At 32.8% G+C, this 6,000-nt stretch overlaps 1 protein-coding gene across 5 annotated transcripts in view; it reads left to right on the top strand.

Moving 5' to 3' along the window:
- RTKN2 (rhotekin 2) overlaps nt 1-6,000 on the top strand; it is a 72,460-nt gene that overhangs the window by 16,331 nt on the left and 50,129 nt on the right. The window lies entirely within an intron of this gene.

The following is a 6,000-nucleotide window of genomic DNA, read 5'->3' as shown; positions in this document are numbered from 1 at the left end:
TGTTTTCCCCTACTCTACATTCTTTTCAAGTTGTGTTATTTCTACGTTGGTGGAATGGATATTTACACACTAATCTTATAGTCATATCTTCACCTTCGTTTTAGTCTTTGATACACAAATGTATATAATTTTTACTGCTTGTTCTTTTGTTATGCTTTCCAAAATCATCTCTTTTGAAAGGAGCTCATCAGCTAGTAGATTCTTCAACACGAGTATGGTTTTCTTCACTTTCTTGCATGTTTATAGTGTTTTCCTTTAGTGTTGCTACTTTTAGGGTGACTTTGCTAGTTATAAATTCCTTAGCCAACACATTCTTTCCTTGAGTTTTGTGAAGACTTGGCTCCATTGTTGTCTTGTTATTGAGAAATCTAATCTTTCATTTTCTTTCCTTTGTAAATGAGTTTGACTTTTTGCCTGGAGACTGAAAGTACTTTTCTTTATCTTAAAGTCTGATTATTTTACTGGAATGTGTGTAAGGCTGACCATTTGGCACATTTTGGAGCTCTTTTGATATGTAGATTGTTCTTCTTTATTTTCAGAAAGTCTTTCCGGATTATACAAAAAGTATTTCTATCTCATTTTGTTTTCCTGATTACATATAAGTTGGATCTTCTTTGCCTGTCCTCTATGTCTATCACTTTCTGATCTTTTTTAATACATTATTTCATTTTTGTTCTTTTGGTTCTTCTTGTTCCCATTTACTATGTACCTTAGTGTACTTTCAGTTCTATGTATTTATCCTTGGACACCTTATATTTTAATGTTCATTTCAGAAGTGGTTTTATTTTTCCAGTTTATCTCCTTGTTCTTTCCTCTCTTTGCATATCTGCCTATTGTTTATTCTTTACTAGTCTCAAGTTTTGGTTTTTAGAGTCATGGTTTCTTTCATATTTGCAATAATTTGTTTAACTGCACTTAATTCATTTTGGAGTATTGTGTTACAGTTTTTCGAGGTGGAGTTGGTAGAGTATTTGTATCAAATGAAGAGATTTGATTATCTGTTTTATTTATAGTAGCTTTCTATGGGTAACTGGAGTGCTTTTTTTCCCTAATGAAATATATAGGATTTTTCTGAGCCAAGTGATTAGGAGTCAGGTGGGAGGTTACTAGAAGGGCTCACAGGACCCCTTCTTGGAGGAATATGTTCCAGCATCCTTCTTGGATGCCTGAAACCACAGATAATACTAAGCCCTATGTACACTATGTTTTTTCCTATGCATACACACAGTAAGAGATGAAGAACAACTAATAATAAAACAATTACAACAATATACTGTAATAACAGTTGTGCAATTGAGTTCTCTCTTTCAAAATATCTTATTGTATTTACCCTTTTTGTGATGTGAGATGATAAATTGCTTTTGTGATGAGTTTAAATGAGATGAATGTCATAGGCACTGTGGTGTAACATTAGGCTACTATTGACCTTGAACACAAGCAATGTGATACTTTGAGAGTTAGTCTGATAATCTAGATGGCAGCTAAGTGACTAATGAGCAGGTGGTGTGTACAGCATGGATACACTAGACAGAGGGATGATTCTCATCCTATAGGGCAGTGTGAGGTTTCATTGCACTACTCAGAATGGTGTACAATTTAAAACTTATGAATTGTTAGGCCAGGTGCAGTGGTTCATACTTATAATCCTAGTACTCTGGGAGGCAGATGTGGGTGGATTGCTTGATCCCAGGAGTGCAAGATCAGGTTGGGCAACATGGTAAAACCCCGTCTCTGTCAAAAAACATAAACATTAGCTGGACATGGTGGCATGTGCCTATATTCCCAGCTACTCAGGAGGCTGAGATAGCAGGATTGCTTGAACCTGGGAGACAGAGATTGCAATAAGCCTAGATCATGCCACTGCACTCCAGCCTGGGCAACAGAGTAAGACCCTGCCTCAAAAATAAGTAAATAAACAAATAACTTTTGGATTGTTTATTTCTGGAATTTTTCATTTAATATTATTTTCAGACTGCAGTTTACTCTGGATAACTGAAACCATGGAAAGCAAAACCTGTATTTGGTTTCTTAGTTCAAGAATATTTTTTATTTTTGGAACTGTGAAGAGTAGTTTCCTTAATAAATGATGTCTTTTGGGATGCTGGTTGGTTGATTTTCTGTTCCTTGATACTAATGTGTTTCTTGAGATTTTAAACTTCATCTACTTTCTTCCTTCTCTTTCTTGGTAGCCAAGTCTCCAAAGGGCACCTCGCTCATTCCTGTGTTTCTCACAAGACTTAACTTTTGAACCAAAGTACTTTTGGAGCCCTTTCTTTACCTCTTCAGGAACCAGTGCTATGGTATCCACTAGGTCTTGTACCGATTCACTCTTCTTCTAGGGGAAATCCTAAGTTGATATTGCTTGTGTTTTGCAATGCCTACCTCACTCTTTTCTTAGATGGCAAGACCTCCACAGCTGGTTTTGTTGGTTTCAGATGCTAGTTTCCCCATTTACATGTAAATTATAATTTGTAGAAGTCTCTGTTTTCTAGTTATGCTGTTGGTGTGGACTGTAGGTCATTTTATTTGCTTTCCTTGTTAATCTGAGGCGTTTGTAGAATGTGTGAAAATAATCTGATTTAGATGCTACCACTGTTTTACAGTAACTAGTAAGTCATTGTCTGATCACTTTAATAAATGGTTTAGTGCCTCTTCTATGTAGGCCCCAACCTAAATAGTGAGGCCAAAAATATAAATACCCAGAAGTAATCCTTGTATTTGTGTAACATTTTGAAGAAAGACATAAGGTACATTTTAAATACTCATTTAGTAGCTTTGTGAGGTAGTGAATCTTTTCCCCATTTTACAGACAGAGATGCTAAGGCTAAAAGGTTAATAGCAACCCACTAATATAATTAGTTAATAATAAGTAAAATCCAATTCTAAGGCTTTAGAATCCATATCTACTGTCTGCTTCATCAAAATGACCATATTCTTATTTCATTTCATTTAACAGTCCCTAAACATTCATTGAGTTCTTTAGAGTGTACTGAGCTGAACACCAGGCACTGATGATAGAGCAGTGAACTAAATAGATGCCCTCCCCCCAAAAAAAGTACTTACAGAGCTTATATTTCAGCAATATCATCCATCCGTACCCTTTCCACTGCCCCCACTGCCCCCCTACCTTGCAACCCCTGCCCAACCCAGTTCGTCACTTCTTGACTTAACTTCTGAAATGCTTTGTTTGACTTTGTAAAAATAATACTAACCAGTGTCATTTAAAGCACTTAATTATGTGTGTCAATCAACAATATGATTTTAATAGTGCCAAAATAATTTTGTGAGTTTCGTATGATTATTATACTACTCTCATCCTCCAGTATTTTGGTCATTGCTCAGGTACTATAACTTAAAGAAGAAAAAGCATAGGTTGGAAGTGAAAATTGTGTACTCTTAGTAGTTTTATAATAAAACTTGTATTTAAAGACATTGCTGATTTTTTTTAAAGATATTTATGAAGCTATACATTTTATACCATAGTTTTAGGATGGGTTAAAATTTCATGCTAAATGGTTTCTGAGTGTTTTAATTTTTACTTATCTGCATCATAGGTAAAGGATTTTATAAACTATGTTGAAATAATAGAATCCCATTTAGAATTATTTTAGTACTTCATTAAGAAAATGTAAAATGCTTTCATCATTGTGCTATTTCTCATTATAACTTGTTAATTTTGGCAAAGAAATGCTGTTTTAAATTCCCACTTGAAACAATATAAGGTAGGATAATCAGTATTTACTCAGTCAGCTTTAATACAGATTTTTGAGCAAGAGTATGGCAGATTGGCACCCTCTTTTGGTCATTTTATTTACCTACAGGCAGAAATGTAAGTAATAAAAATTAAGTTTGTCTTTGATATGTTTATCTCTGTCTTTTAGCTTTTACAGATCTCAACCAAAATAATGCTCTAAACTGGGTTCATATGAATAAGGTACACTATTATCTAGCTGTGCTTTGTTTCGGTAATTTTGTGGTTATTTGCTGTTTCCTCAGGCTGGCTCTCTAATTCTAGCATTCAGAATTGGCATTGATATTGCAGATTTTTGAACAAGCATTTATATTAAGCAAACTATTAGCTACAGTAGCACATTAGACAGTGTTTAACAATTTCATTGTCAATTTGGATTAATTAGAAAAACATTACATTTTAGTACCCTAAATAGCAGTTTTATTATTTGAATTGAAAGTAATTCGAGCTTCAGAAAATCGAGGTTGAATTACTTCAGTTTTTCTTCTCTCATTTTTTAAAAGACTTAATTCTGTAAGATCATATGGTAAATCGAATTTATATTATAGTTTGACAATATTTGTGTATAATAAGTTTGCTGACCAGTCCTGGAAATGGCCTATGCAAATAATTTATAATTGCAGGGGAGAAAGCTATACTCTGCCAGGTAGTTGAATAGTTTGGAAGGGGAAAATTTTTCTTGGTAAATTTTCAGCAAATTTGCTTTTGGTAGTTCTAGTATTTCAGAATTTCATTCGCCTGCCAAAGCCTCAAATTTAAACCAATTTAATAATACATAATAGATCTCAACTGTAGAATATTCTATGAACTATTCCTTAATACTTAAGTTATTCACTATATTTGAACTTCCTTGTACTTTTTCACTGAAATAAGTATTTTAAGAATTTATATCATGCATTGCTTATATAGGCATTTTTAGAAATATTACTTTCAAATGCCAACCAATTATGTTTGTATTGTATTTATTGTACCAATTTGAAGAAATTGAGATTTGCGTTTGATTTCTAGTAGGCCTTTCAGTATATTATTTTGCTAAAATAGATAATAAACTGTTTAGTTGAACTGTTGAATTGAACTTTTTACTTTGTGAGGAAGTAATAAGCAAGATAATCTCCGACATGACAAACTAATATAAAATGTCGAACTTGACTGTTTTTAAAATTTATGATTCAATGAAACTGTATTTTTAAATAAACAATGAATTTTTGTATGTTTCACTGAATGAATTCCCTAGTTTTAATACTAGATATGGCCATAAAGTTATTAGATAGGATTCTGAGAATATATGGCTTTAAATCTACTTCATTGTTTTACTCATACCTAATGGGTGATTCTATAAATACTGTGTAAATGTCTCATATAAACTTACCAACTTTACATCAGTAAATTATTTTACCTTATTTGAAATATACTTTACCTATAATACTTAGGAGTTTAATCTAGTAAAGGGACAAAAAAGTGGGATGATATATTTGTTTTCAAATTTGGATGCATGATAATGGATATATTGGCAGTCTTTTTTAACAGACCTACTGAAAGCTGTGTGTTGCTGTCATCCTCTTCTGAAAATTACTTAGATAACATCCCATTTCAAACTCCCATCCAGCCTTTCTCCAGAAGCCCTCTTAGAATCAAACTGTATCCAAATGGAAAATTTCTGTCTTATCACTTATTTGAAGTAACAAATTAAATTAGCTGGTAATTAGCTGACCAAATTAAATAGGAATGAAAAATACAAAGAATACTCTTGGAAATATTGCCCTGTAAATGGAATGCTAATCTCTAAATGCAGTTTATTAGAAAAATAGGATATTGGGGAAATAGTCAAAGATTGGATTGTTTGGATCTAGTAGGAGATATCTATTTTTAAAGTTTTTATGGTAATATCCTAAAGTCAGATTTGGTAGTGTCTTATACCCCCAGAATTTCCTTTGAATCATAATATTTTTCTCTAAATTTTATTCTGTCTACAGAGCTACTCTGTTTCTCATCTTAGTTTGTTAATTTATTGTTTTAACATACACTTAGTTCTTTGGAATCTTGGGGAAATGAAATGAGATAATAACTATAGATATTTATACAGCAGAAGATACTTTTTTGGATACTTATCAGATTCTGTAAGGATAAAGTACTCCTGGACAGCAAATTGCATGATTGGGAAGTTTATTAACTTTTTCAGGCCATTGTATGTAGAAGATTAGAAATGTAATTTATGAAATTGTGAGCTAAGGTATTACACTTCTGGGGAC

This window comes from Cebus imitator, unplaced genomic scaffold (genome assembly GCF_001604975.1).
Source record: "Cebus imitator isolate Cc_AM_T3 unplaced genomic scaffold, Cebus_imitator-1.0 Scaffold142, whole genome shotgun sequence".
NCBI lineage: Eukaryota > Metazoa > Chordata > Mammalia > Primates > Cebidae > Cebus > Cebus imitator.
The sequence above is the reverse complement of the archived record's forward strand: the minus strand, read 5'-3'. Positions and strand labels throughout refer to the sequence as shown.